Source organism: Gorilla gorilla, chromosome 18 (assembly GCF_029281585.2).
Source record: "Gorilla gorilla gorilla isolate KB3781 chromosome 18, NHGRI_mGorGor1-v2.1_pri, whole genome shotgun sequence".
NCBI classification, from domain to species: Eukaryota; Metazoa; Chordata; class Mammalia; order Primates; family Hominidae; genus Gorilla; species Gorilla gorilla.
This window is the reverse complement of record NC_073242.2, coordinates 102,539,168-102,553,649: the sequence shown is the minus strand read 5'-3', so window position 1 is coordinate 102,553,649 and position 14,482 is coordinate 102,539,168.

Below are 14,482 nucleotides of genomic sequence, written 5' to 3'. Positions count from 1 at the left end.
GGCGGAGCTTGCAGTGAGCCGAGATCGCGCCACTGCACTCCAGGCTGGGCGACAGAGAGAGACTCCCTCTCAAAAAAGAGAAAAAAAAATTCATTCATTCAAAGAAAGGTTACCAAGTAGGATCTTGTGCTAGTTACCATGAGATATTTTGAGGCACCTAAGATAAAAGCTCAGAGTTCAGGAGCTCCTTATCTCATAGTTGAATCAAGATGTAGACGAGGGCTGGATGCGGTGTCTCACACCTGTAATCCCAGCACTTTCAGAGACTGAGGCAGGTGGATCACCTGAGGTCAGGAGTTCAAGAACAGCCCGGCCAACATGGTGAAACCCCGTCTCTAGTAAAAATATAAAAATTAGCTGGTTGTGGTGGTACACACCTGTAGTCTCAGCTACCCAGGAGGCTGAGGCAGGAGGATCCCTTGAACCTGGGAGGCAGAGGTTGCAGTGAGCCAAGATCGTGCCACTGCACTCCAGCTTGGGTGACAGAGTGAGACTCCATCTCAAAAAAAAAAAAAAAAAAAGATGTGGTCAAGAACATTTATAATTACAAGTCAAGGGTCCTATGACATAAGTGCCATAAACATCCAGAACAACGTCACTGGAAAAAAGGGTGAGTTCTACACACTACAGTCCATTGCCTGACCACAGATTCTAGAATGCACGTGTAAATGGCCTGTGAGAATACTTCATTTTCTTTTTTGACAGAATTGGCATCTACCAGTGGAACAAGGAGATAGAGAATACAAAGAAGAGCTGGGCTTTAGTGAGGCATTTGATAATATGGTTAAAGACAATTTGGGCCGGGCACAGTGGCTCATGCCTGTAATCCCAGCACTTTGGGAGGTCGAGGTGGGCAGATCACCTGAGTTCAGGAGTTCGAGACCAGCCTGACCAACTCTACTAAAACCCGTCTCTACTAAAAATACAAAATTAGCCGGGCATGGTGGCGCATGCCTGTAATTCCAGCTACTCAGGAGGCTGAGGCAAGAGAATTGCTTGAACCTGGGAGGCGAAGATTGTGGTGAGCAGACATTGTGCCATTGCACTCTAGCCTAGGCAACAAGAGCAAAACTCTGTCTCAAAAAAAAAAAAACCAAAAAACAAAAAACAAAGAAAGACAATTTGCTCATTTATCTCATGGAAAAGAAGATGAAAGATGAAGTACAAATTAGTTAGTGATTGGTATCAATGTGGAGGAGATTTCTGGTGCTAGGACAGTGAGGTTTTGGTAGTCCATGTGTGGTTATCATGACATCATATGTTGCAAAATAAAGAATTCAAAAGATTTTTGATAGACCAAGGCAATGCACCAAATCTAGCAAGGTGAAATGTAACACAAGAAAATGGCAGGTCTTGACCTTGGGCCTGAAAACCCATCTGCACAAACTCGGGTGGAGGGAGCCAGGCTTGGTAAGTAGTATTAGAAAAGACCTGAAGCTTTTTTTTCTTTTCAGACTTTTGGGCACATTTAAGAATCACCTGGCTGAGCACAGTGGCTCACACCAGAAATCCCAGCACTTTGGGACGCCAAGGCGGGAGGATTGCTTGAGGCCAGGAGTTCGAGACCAGAGCCTGGTCAACATAGCAAGACCCTGTCCCTACAAAAAAGTTTTTTTAAAAATTAGCCAGGCATGGTGGTGTATGCCGATAATCCCAGCTACTGGGGAGGCTGACGTGGAAGGATCATTTGAGCCCAGGAGTTTGAGGCTGCAGTGAGCTCTGATCATACTGCTGTACTCCAGCCTGGGCAACACAGCAAGATCCCATCTCAAAAAAAAAAGAAAGAAAAAGTCACCTGGCATAAATGTTTAAAATGTGGATTCCCAGGTGCTACCCCAGATTGTCAGATTCAAGTTTGAGGTGTGGACCAAGAATCTCCATTTATTAAAGTGTCTTAGATAGCTCAGACTGCTATCACAAAATATCATAGACTAGGTGGCCCAATCAACAGACATTTATTTCTCACAGTTCTGGAGGCTGGGATCAAAATACCTACACATTCAGTTCCACCCTCTTTTGGGAGGACACAAACTTTCAGTCCATAACATGAAGCTCTCTGGGTCATTCTGAAGTAGGAGCTCCATGAGCCACACTTTCTGAACCACTGTCTTAGAGGTTTAAGTTAGTGGGTGGAGGCTTTCACAATTGTATTGGGCAAAAGTGTAATGAGGAGAACAAAGAGGTGAGAATCCTGCTGTACTGTGGAAGACAGAGCAGATGTGGATAATTCACATTTAATATTGGGCCATGACATTTTAAGAAGAGAGTCAAACTGGAAACAGGAAGGCAAAGGGGACTCAGAGGCAGAGCCTGTGAAAAAGAGTTGAAGAAACTGGCAGTTCCTAGCTCAGAAAGATCAGACTGAGAGAGGAGGCCAGGACAGGAAAAGGTTGTCTGCATCAGGGAATTAAACTTGCTCTGTGTGACCTCACAAGGTGACACTAAGACCAGTAGGCAAGAACCACAAGGGATCTATTTAAAAGGCTCAAAATAATGACCATCTTCTGTAACAATCAGAGCCAGCTGTCCACAGTGCCAGAGGTGCTCAAGCAAGGGCCAGAGAACACATTTAAATGATTCTTCAGGAAGTTGGGTAATGAATGGAAGGATGGCACATCAAAAAGGTAGCAGAACCAAGGGAAGTGTTACTGTTCTTGTTCTTGTTTGATCGGAGAGAATACAGCATGTGTAGGTTTCCAAGTAGAAATGGAGTAAAGACAGGAGGCCAGGTGTGGCGGCTCACGCTTGTAACCCCAACACTTTGGGAGGCCAGGGTGGGAGGATCACTTGAGGCCAGGAGTTTAAGAACAGCCTGGGCCACATAGTGAGATCCCATCTCTATTTTTAAAAAATTAAAAATAATTGTTTTTTTTTTTGGAGACAGAGTCTCGCCCTGTCCCAACCTCTGCCTCCTGGGTTCAAGTGATTCTCCTGACTCAGCTTCCCAGATAGCTGGGATTACAGGCATGTGCCACCATTCCTATCTAATGTTTGTATTTTTTGTAGAGACGGGGTTTGACCATGTTGGCCAGGCTGGTCTTGAACTCCTGACCTCAAGTGATCTGCCCACCATGGCCTCCCAAGGTGCTGGGATTACACATGTGAGCCACTATGCCCGGCCTTAAAAATAAATTTAATAAGAGAAAGATATGAAAGTGATGGAGGCAGGTGTGCCGTGGGGACAGGAGTGGGGAGAGACAAGTAAGTGAAAGAGAAGGGGACTGGAAGGACCTGGTCGGGTTGGACTCTAGAGATCAGGGAAGATTTGCAGTGGAATCACAGCAGAATAGAAGGAAGGAAATAATAGTTAAGGCTACAAAGATATTTCGTGGTGAAAAAGAGGAGGTGGTATAAGGCACCATAAGGTAATGTGACAGGCAAGTTGAAGTTCATTCCAATCTTGGTTTTAAGAAACAAAGGGGCCGGGCGCGGTGGCTCACGCCTGTAATCCCAGCACTTTGGGAGGCCGAGGCAGGCGGATCACGAGGTCAGGAGATCGAGACCATCCTGGCTAACATGGTGAAACCCCGTCTCTACTAAAAATACAAAAAATTTGCCAGGCGTGGTGGCGGACGCCTGTAGTCCCAGCTACTCTGGACGCTAAGGCAGGAGAATGGGGTGAACCCAGGAGGCGGAGCTTGCAGTGAGTGGAGATTGCACCACTGCACTCCAGCCTGGGCGACAGAGCAAGACTCCATCTCAAAAAAAAAAAAAAAAAAAGTTCTTTAGTGGCCAGGCGCGGTTTATAATCCCAGCACTGTCTAGCAATCCAGAGGCAGGTGGCTGGGGGTAACCTGGGCTAGGAATTGGCATGGTAGACCAAAGAAAAAGGATAAAGGAACTTAAATTTCAGGCTCACAAGATTGGTGAATACCAAGCTGTGACCTGTGAAGGATAGTGTGGATTTTCTGCTTCCAGAGCCTTTAAACAAGCAAGTATCTTAGTTAAGCTTAGAAACCCCAAGCCCTAGAGATACCCAGAAGTACCCAAGATACCTGAATTTCATTTCAAGGATGCTGCCTTTGTGCTCCCGTCTTGGTCTTGACAGAGTTGGGGCTTTGACTTCGAGGTTGTCTCTGTGCCAGGTGTATTCTGAAAATGTTGGGTTTTTATGAAGCCCTGAGATTTCAGGAAGGGCGCAGATCCTGTGGCCACTGTAATTTGTCTTAATACAAATAAACAATGAGGTTTTTCATACTTTTTCTCCTGTCTTTCTCCTTTGCTGCCTAGTGGATTTTCAATGTGTTTATGAAAAATAATGGCTTTGGCCAGGCACAGTGGCTCACGCCTGTAGTCCCAGCATTTTAGGAGGCCGAAGCAGGTGGACCACCCAAGGTCAGGAGTTCGAGACCAGCCTAGTCAACATGATGAAACTCCGTCTCTACTAAAAATACAAAAATTAGCTGGGCGTGGTGGCAGGCACCTGTAATCCTAGCTCCTCGGGAGGCTGAGGCAGGAGAATCACTTGAACCCAGGAGGCGGAGGTTGCAGTGAGCTGAAATCACGTCATTGCACTTCAGCCTGGGAGCAAGACTCTGTCACAAACAAAAAACAAAACAGAAAAATAATGGCTTTGACGTGCATGAGATCTACATGATTGACACAATCTGCAAATTTACTCTATCTGTCTTTGGTCTTGACCCCATTTAATTCAGAAATAATTTCTAAATCTAACACCTAAATCTATGGGAGAGATCTGGAAATAGGCTTGTCAAAGTGGAGGTCATATACCTTGACCATTTACTTCCTCATTGTTTTTGCAGGATGAACTCTTAAACATTTCTTAAACACTAGTAGATATGCCTTTTTTTTTTTTCTAAGCAGATTTTTTGCAGGATAAAGTTGTTTATAAGGGAAGCTGTTGTTATTGGCTAAAATCACGGGAGAATCACTTCATTTTTAACAACTTAGAAAGACTGAAAGAAAGCAGGATTAATGCATCTATTTTTAAAAAAGAAACAGGGAAGTGCGCAGTGTCCTAATCTGGAACTTCACCTGGAAAAAAAAAAGATTACCAATTTATTTCTAGAATAATCTGTAGTGAATGCAGTGTTGGGAACTTATATCACTTGACAGAACAAGTCCTGTCAAACTGATTTATTTCCTTCTGTGAAAGAGTAACAAGATTTTAGTAGATTGAGGGGAAATGATCAATATAATCTATATTTTATTTAGCAAGATGCTTGAACCTGCTCCATCCAACATGTTGGTCAATAAATTCAGAAAATTTGGGGATTGGCATTAGACGTCTAGAGGGCAACTGAGCTCCTATCCTGGGGCCTAGATTTATTAGCACATCCTTTTTGAGAGTCCCAAAGGAGGGGAATAGTTACCTGACCTATTTTAAGAGGAAGACATGCTAGTGAATTCCCCTAGAAGATCCTCTGAGTTCTGATGAATGTATCTGACATGTTTGTCATTCATGGTTTTGATTATTCAGATATGGTTGGAAGATCAGTCGTGTGTGTGTGTGTGTGTGTGTGTGTGTGTGTGTGTGTGTGCGCGTATACATATATATACACACACACACATATTTTATAAAATAAAGTTAATGCCGCTGCGCACAGCCATTCACATACTGTGTGTTCACATCCTTCTGAAAATTCCCCAAGAAATTCCTGACAGGATCGGTTCTCAGGCTTCTCTGTCATCAAAGGGGTGGGGGGAATAAGAGGAAACAATAACTCTGAAAGCAAGTGAGATGTGTGGAAATAAATCTGTCATACTCTGTAATTCTAAAAGAGAAAGATACTTCTGGAAATTCTATCCCAGCTTAGGGAACAGTCGGCTGTGAGAAACAGTGACGATATTACTTTTATGATGAGTCCCTGGATTTACATATCCCCTCTGCTCGAGGGAATCCAAGCACCTTAATAACTGTGACATCATTCTAAACTATTAATCTTCACAACATCCCCCTGAGGAAGTCTGTTAGGCACTCGCATTCCTCGTATTTCAGCAACTTTATGGCTGGAATGAGGTATATCAGGTATCTGTGTATAGGGAAAGTTTGTCCTTGATAATGTATCTTTATCTCATTGCTCCACTTCCCAGTACTAACAGATTTAACTTAGAGCCCAGTAACACCTAAAAAGAACATCTTAGATTTGTTTCAGTTCCTCTAGTTCATGCAGTACTTTTACAATCACTTGATCTTCACGCTGCAACCCTGCAATGCCGACAGGTAAGAAATATCAGAATATTGTTAATCATTTCTGCCATGGATTGACCCCCCTCCATGTGCCAGGGATTGTGCTAGACATTTTATACCTGCAGTCTCATTTAATCCTGAAACAACCCTGTGGGGTGTGCACTGTTATCTCCATTTTACAAGGAGAAGTTACACAGTGAGGATTAAGTGATTTGTTGGGGGCCATCCAGCTGTTAGTGGCAGAGCTAACACTGGAACCCAAGCCTTTGGTAATCTTCCTGTTCTCTAAATTTTGTTTCATTTTTATGACGAAAAGCCGGCCGGGTGCGGTGGCTCACACCTATAATCCCAGCACTTTGGGAGGCTGAGGCGGGCGCATCACGAGGTCAGGAGTTCGAGACCAACCTGGCCAACAGTGAAACCCTGTCTCCACCAAAAATACAAAAATTAGCCGGGCATAGTGGCATGCACCTGTAGTCCCAGTTACTTGGGAGGCTGAGGCAAGAGAATCCCTTGAACCTGGGAGGCGGAGGTTGCAGTGAGCTGAAATTGCACCACTGAACTCCAGCCTGGGCCACAGAGCGAGGCTCCATTGCAAAGAAAAAAAAAGCCTTTGATTCTTCTAGGTAGCTCTTTCTTGTATGTATTCACTTTTCTATATATTTTTAATTTATTTATATTGTATATCACTGCAAGATCATGTCTCTGACATTTAGGCTTTGCCTGTAAGGTGAGTCTGTCCTGAGCTGCCAACACTGCCTCACTGATTTGCCATGAGAGAGAGAAGTATTAGGTACTAAATCATATTTTTAAAAATATACCAACAATGAAAACTGATTGTTTTATTGTTACGCCATTCTAGCCCAGCCCACAGGCTCAGCAGTAGATATTATGTGCCCTCTCCCTCCCTCCCTCCCTTCCTCTCTTTCTCTCTTTCAAGTTGGGGATCATTCTCTTGTTGTTGCTCAGGCTGTAATGCAGTGGTGTGATCATGGCTCACTGCAGCCTCAAATTCCTGGGCTTAAGTGATCCTTCTGCCTCAGCCTCTCTAAGCATTGTGATTACAGGCATGAGCCACCACACCTGGCCTATCTTCCTTTTAGTAGGTAATAATAGAGTAACTACGCTTTTAAACAAACAAACAAAAAGGCCGAGTGCAGTGGCTCACACTTGTAATCCCAGCACTTTGGGAGACCAAGGCGGATGGACTGCTTGAGCTCCGGAGTTCAAAACCAGCCTGGGTAACATGGCAAAACCCCGTCTCTACAGAAAAATACAAAAATTAGCTGGGTGTGGTGGCATGCACCTATAGTCTCAGCTACTTGGGAGGCTAATTAGCTACTTAGGAGGATCGCTTGAGCCCAGAGGCAGAAGTTGTAGTGAACTGAGATTGTGCCACTGCACTCCAGCCTAGGTGACAGAACCTGACCCTGTCTCAAATAAAAAAGAAAAAGGAAAAGAAAAGAAAAAGAAAAAAGGAAGGAAGGAAGGAAGTTGGTTTAGGACTTACACTGAGTGTTTCAATGAGATCTGATCCTCCCTCCCTCCCTCCCTTCCCTCCTTCCTCGTTGGTTAAGCATGTCTGTATGCCCAGAACTATCTTCATCTTGGAATCGATATCTGCAGTTCAGTGTCGTCATCATTGTCGTCATCATTGTCGTCATCATTGTCATTATCATTCTCATTATCCTCTCTTCTCCACGGGTACAGCACTGAGTACCAATTAGCATGGTGGGCGTTTATGGAGATGTGTACAGTGAACACTCCATATGGTGCCTATCCTTGGGGAAGCAAGCGGGTCATCCGTAACATGAATACAAATCTACTTATGAATGCATATGCATTTCCACATCATCACAGGTATTCTGTAGTGAAACAAATGGATCTTGTTGCTATTATTTTGGTTTCCATACAGTTTTACACAAATGCAGGAAACCCACTCAGAGAGCTGAATATGAGGAGCTGGGTGAGGTCACCTCCAACATTGCGCCTGGGACAGGGTCCGCGTGAGGAAGTGAGCCTGAGCCTTCAGCTAGACTCAAAGATGGAGAAAGAACCTCCTTCGTATTATTCTCCAGATCCCTCCAAAGTTGAAAGATGCCACAATAAAGGTCATATAATCCTGCTGGGTTGGTTGCTTTGTATGATTCTCTCTACCCTCTCTTATATCTTTCCACCACTTGGAGTTTAATTTGACAAAAACTGATAAGAAGTGAAGAGCACACATTCACTGACAGAGGCATCTCAAACCCACAGCTGGGAGTCGGGAACCTGTGCTTCACCTTATCCTTCCGTACTCATAATTTAGCAGTGGCTCCATAAATGATGAGATATTGAGATGATGAGAATGACATTGAAACTTTCCAGCACTAGTTTTATTTGGAATCAAAAGCCACAACAATAATTTCATTGACCAACGGAGTTATCTACCTAATGATGTCTCAAAACAGCAAGTCCAGGCCGGGCTTGGTGGCTCATGCCTGTAATCCCAGCACTTTGGGAGGCCAAGGCTGGTGGATCACTTGAGGTTGGGAGTTTGAGACAAGCCTGGCCAACATGGTGAAACCCTGTCTGTACTAAAAATACAAAAATTAGCTGGGCATGGTGGCAGGTGCCTATAATCCCAGCTACTTGGGAAGCTGAGGCAGGAGAATCACTTGAACCCAGGAGGTGGAGGTTGCAGTGAGCTGAGATCGTGCCACTGCACTCCAACCTGGGCGACAGAGTGAGACTCTGTCTCAAAAAACAAAACAAACAAAATCCAGCAAGTCCTTGGCCTATGACATTTAGAAGTTTAAAATTAGAACTTGTACAAAATGTTTAAAGCCTGTAGGAAGTTCTAGATTTCCAGCATATCTGAAGAGGATTTAGATCCTGTTGATCCTGGAGAGGCATATCTATGACCACCCTCTTCCACCACACCCCTCCCTGCTGTCTTTATACTTTGCTGAAGGAACAGGTCTCTAGAAGGTAGCCTCATAATAACTGGATTCTCTTCTGACTGGCTGCCAGGGCCATTTCAATGGGCATAGTACTAGAAATGTGTCTTAAGTAATAGGAGGCTGGGCACGGTAGCTCACGCCTGTAATTCTAGCACTTTGGGAGGCCGAGGCAAGCAGATTGCCAGAGCTCAGGAGTTTGAGACCAGCCTGGGCAACACAGTGAAACCTCGTCTCTACTAAAATAGAAAAAAGTAGCCGGGCATTGTGGTGCATGCCTGTAATCCCAGCTACTTGAGAGGCTAAGGCAGGAGAATCGCTTAAACCCAGGAAATGGAGGTTGCAGTGAGCCGAGATTGTGCCAATGCACTCCAGTCTGGGCACAGAGTGAGACTCTGTCTCAAATAAAAAAAAAAATAGAAAAAGAAAGAAAGAAATAGGAATGCGCTGGGCACAGTGGCTCATGCCGGTAATCCCAGCACTTTGGAAGACTGAGGTGGGAGGATACTTGAAGCCAGGAGTTCGAGACCAGCCTGGGCAACATAGCAAGACCCTGTCTCTACAAAAAATTTGTAAAACAAATTAGCCTGGCATGGTGGCATGTGCCTGCAGTCCCAGCTACTCAGGAGGCTGAAGTGGGAGGACTGCTTCAGCCCAGGTGTTGGAGGCTGCAATGAGTTATGATCATGCCACTGCACTCCAGCCTGGGTGACAAAGCAAGATTCTGTCTCTAAAAACAAAGAAATAGGAATGAACCCAAACACTGAAGGCAGGTACTATATTAACATTCAGAGTCCCACCTCTAGGTCTTAGTAGGGTCTTCCAATAGGATACTGTATTTTTGATTTTCCTTTTTTTTTTTTTTTTTGAGACGGAGTTTCGCTCTTGTTGCTCAGGCTGAAGTGCAATGGCACAATCTCGGCTCACTGCAACTTCCACCCCCTGGGTTCAAGCGAGTCTCCTGCCTCAGCCTCCTGAGTAGCTGGGATTACAGGCGCCCCCACCACGCCCGGCTAAATTTTGCATTTTTAGTAGCAATGGCGTTTCACTGTGTTGGCCAGGCTGGTCTTGAACTCCTGACCTCCAGTGATCCACCTTCCTCCCAAAGTGTTGGGATTAAAGGCGTGAGCCACCCCGCCTGGCCTACATTTCTGATTTTCTATCCAACCCAGTGGTGAACATACCCATCAAAGTACTCATGCCCTCCAGGAAGAATCCCACCTTTCTGAGTGCTGGGGATTATGAATTTACCCCTAAGTAATGACTACTTAATAGTCTCACTCTCATGTGACCCTTCATATCTTCTTCCACGTCCCACTTCCAAGCTAAAAGGGGTATCATCCCACTCAGAACAGCCTAGGGTGGGAGGTGGAAGCAATGGGGCCCATCAGTGTCTGCCTTGTGCCCCTTGGCCTGAGACAGCTGTTCCCTTTGATTCCCAGTGGTGTCACCCTGTGGCCTCACTACCTTGCTGTCCACTTTCAAAGCAGTTTCCAGGCACACCCTATCTCCACCTTTCTGTGAGAATAAATAAACACTTTGAGGCTCCCATGTCTTTATTAAACATTTCCTCTAAACTGCATGCTCTGGCTCTGTGCCCACGTGCACCAAGAAAGCTGCCCAGGAGCAGCCGAACCCCAGAGCCCTGCCTGCTGGTTCTTCCTATAAATAGGCCTTTGAACAGGCAGGAGGCACCTGCATGGACTGCCACTCCTCCCCTCCTCTCTGCATCCTGGCTTTCCCAGCTCCCCGGGTCTCAGGCTGGGAGGATGCTGAGCAGCCTCCCCAGCCCCCGACAGAATGAGCAGCAGTATCGGCGGCGGCGGCAGCAGCAGCAGCAGCAGCAGCAGCAGAGAAAAGACCAGGAGCGAGTTGCACGTGCTCCCTCCCTCCCTCCCTCCGCTCAAGGCCAGGAGCTGCTGGGACCTGTGGTCTGGCAGTGGGGAAGGCAGGGGAGCCTGGTCAGCAGCAGGGTGGGAAAACGTGGAATGGAGACTAGAAGAAGAGAAGCTGTACATAAATAAAGAAAGAAAGCATGTTTGACCAAACCCCCAACACCGAAATCTCGAAGCCCAGTGGAGCAGGAAATTGAATGGCTGGACTCCGCAGCCTTGCCTGGCCCTCCTCCCCCTACCCCTGGCCCAGAAGATTTTTTAGGCCTCCAGACTTTTTTTTTTTTTTAATTTAGAAATCTCAAATCTAGAAAGAAAGAGGAAAGGTGTTTTTAAAAGAGTGAGGGCTCAATGGCCACAGATCTGAAAAAACTGAAAAGCGGGGGGCGGGGGAGGGGTTGGGGGGCGGGGGAGGGGAGGGAGAAAGAAAAGGGCACCCAGATGTGTGTGTACGTGTGTGTGTGTGTGTGTGTGTGTGTGTGTGCGCGCGCGCGCGCAAGACGGTCTAGGAACCAGCCCGCAAGGGGAAAAGAAAACAAAGGAAAGTGTGACATGAGAAAGACAGAGAAATAAGTGGTGGAAGGCGTGAGTGGTGGGGGAGGGGACCGGGCGCTCGAGAGAGGCAGAGAGGATGGATACCGGAATGCAGGCGGCCTGGGGAGGGAGGGAGGCTCACATGTGCGAGAGAGAGAGAGACAATGATGTCAGCATTTCCTTCTGGATTGGTCACGTGGTCCTTGCCAGGTAAACAGACTGGAAATAGACTCCATAAAGGCAGTGCCTGCCGAGGGAGGGCGGGAGACGAATCCCGCTTCACCCTTTCCTCTCTGCTGCGTCCTCAGCAAGCAGGTTTTCACGTCTGCGACAAGGTGGTCTCAGAGTGGAATTGCATTCTAAGTTAAGGAATATGATTCGGAGAGGAAAAGCTATTCGCTTTTATAATTAGCTCAAGGGGTTTGGAAACATTTTGATTAAAAAAAAATAATAGAGGTGGGGACAAATGTGAATCTAAGCTCAGATGCTATGAGTGTGTTGGGCCAGGGATAGCTTATCTTTGTGTCTTCTTTGGAAGGGGCTCAGATGGATCTAGATTAAGGATGAATTGCACGGCCGCAGTTTAGAGTGAAAGGATCAGATGCTATAATTATCAACATTAGGAAACAGAAAATGCTAACAGATTCAATGAGAATACATTAAAAGAGTTTGATACAGTTCAGTGTGTGACCCTGGTGCCCCAGGAAGGAATGGAGACCCCACAACAGAAAAGAAGTTGAAAAAAGGTACAATGACTTTCAAGCAGTGTTCTTTAAAAATGGTATGAAAGGATTCTCAAGCAAAACATGGCAGGAGTTCGGGGCACTTTAAAATGGGAAAGGGACCTCTGGAAACTTTATCTGAAAGCAAACTGAATGAAGCAGGTAATTTTTCCACCTGGAAAGCTCTAGAATCCAAAATGGTAGTGGGAGGGAGAAGTGTATGGATCTTTCTTCAAATGCCTGGAAATAAGGCTTTTGCGTCCATGATGAAATATCTCATTTAGATCACTCTTCGAACAATTTTGGATTGACAGGATATACCATTATGACCAGTTATTTTCTGACCAGGTGGAAATTTGGCCAAAGCCTGTGGGAAGTGGAGTGACCAACTCAGTTTTTCAGAAATGAGTGGGTTCCTAAGATGCAGTTTTAAATGTGGGACAGTCTTAGGTAAACTGGGACCAGTTGGTCACCTTAGTGGGAAGCTAGGAGTCCTAGTCTAGTCTTCATGAATATAATGAGACAATTCACCCCTTCCCCTTCTCTACCCACCAAAAAATAAAACAAAACCACCTTTCATTCTGTTTTTCTCTCATTTCTTATTCTCTCCCTCATTTCTTTTGCTTAATCTTCCCTGATCAGTTTATAGCACTGCATGGCTAATTTGGGTGTGCACGATTCTGTAGACGGACACGTGAGCTGGCAGAATATAGCTAAACTCAACAGTCGGCTTTAGTTGCACCTGGGGAAAAGGAGGGGAAAAAATAACTGTGCATTGTTGCTGCTTCTTTTGCTTCCCCCCCGCCACCCGCTTAACATCCCTTATTGGGGGAGAGGGTGAGAGGCCAGTCAGTATACACAAGTGTACTTTCAGCCCTCGGGTTAAAAGACAGATATTTGATACCCCTCTCTGTTAACAAAATACGTCACTCTCAAGACTCCCAGCCCAGAGTTATTTTTGCAGCATTATGTAATTGGATTGCCTAGTCAGAAGTACTTCCTTAACAAGGCTTTCAGCAACCTCTCCGTGTGGGCCTGGCCAGTCCTGCCCAGTTACACACACTCATACTTGGGCAGCATCAGTCAGAGTCAACCCAGCCGAGCACGGCGAGGAGGCGAGGAGTGATCAGCCCATACCACTGGATTGACCACCCTTCCCCCTTGTGCAGTTTCGCCCAAAGGAGTGGTCAGTACCTGCAGTGTGCATGGAGGCCAGAGTTGGTGGATGACCATCAGGTAGCCAAATCTCAATATTGGCAAAGCAGGCATCATCTTTGTTGCAAGGGAGCTGTGGAGCTGCCCCACCCACAGCCTTCCCTACCTTAGGGCCTGCAAATGGAGCACTCAAGTGACCAGGAGTTCCCAAGGGGCCTGCCTTTGGATGTCTGTCTCTGCCCGCTCTTATTCCCTGTCTACTGGATTTCCTCATATTTTTTCATGAGCAGTTGGTCATCTGATCATCCCTTCCTGTTAGCCCCGCTGACTCACAGAAGTAAGGAACTTGTCTGAGCTTCAGACACAGTCAGAAAATTTACAAAGAAAAACAAAGAGGCCTCGTATGAACTTCCCTAGTATGGCCAGCCGAGGCTGGAAAACCAAGGGGCACACCAGGCAATTGTTACATGGGTTCCAACCCTGTAATCCTAGGATTTTGTTGATATTTCTCTATTGCATTGTCCCTTTTGGCCTTTTTCCCTTTAGTGAATAACATGGGGGACCATGCCCATCAGTGACCTGTCTCTTAGTCTTGAATCTAGCCCTGAATCCGTACAAAACCAGAGCACCCTTCTGGGAATATTTTTATTTCCTGCCCCTCAGCCCATCTGCCCTACACATCTATCTTTTCTCATCCCTTGGGTCCCCTGATTCTCCTGACCTTGATAAGAGGCAACTGGTGTAATAGAAATAGCTTTAAAGCCTGACAGGCCCAGGTTCAAATTCAAGCTGAGCCACTTAATAGCTGTGTGACCTTAAGTGAGTGACTTAACCTCTCTGAATCTGGTATTTCTCATCTATAAGATGGGACTAATAATACCAGTTTCCCAGGGTTGCTGGGAGAACTGAATGCAATTATTTGGAAAGTGCCTGGCAGGGAGCTAAGGCAAGGTAGGTGCTCAGCAAATGTGGGCTCTCTAGGGAGGGAGAAAAAGAGCCACCTTCCCTGGCTCCTGAGAGCTGAACTGCATTCTCTTTACCATCTATCTCCTGCTGGAATATACTTTTTAGGGGTGCTAAATTGAACTT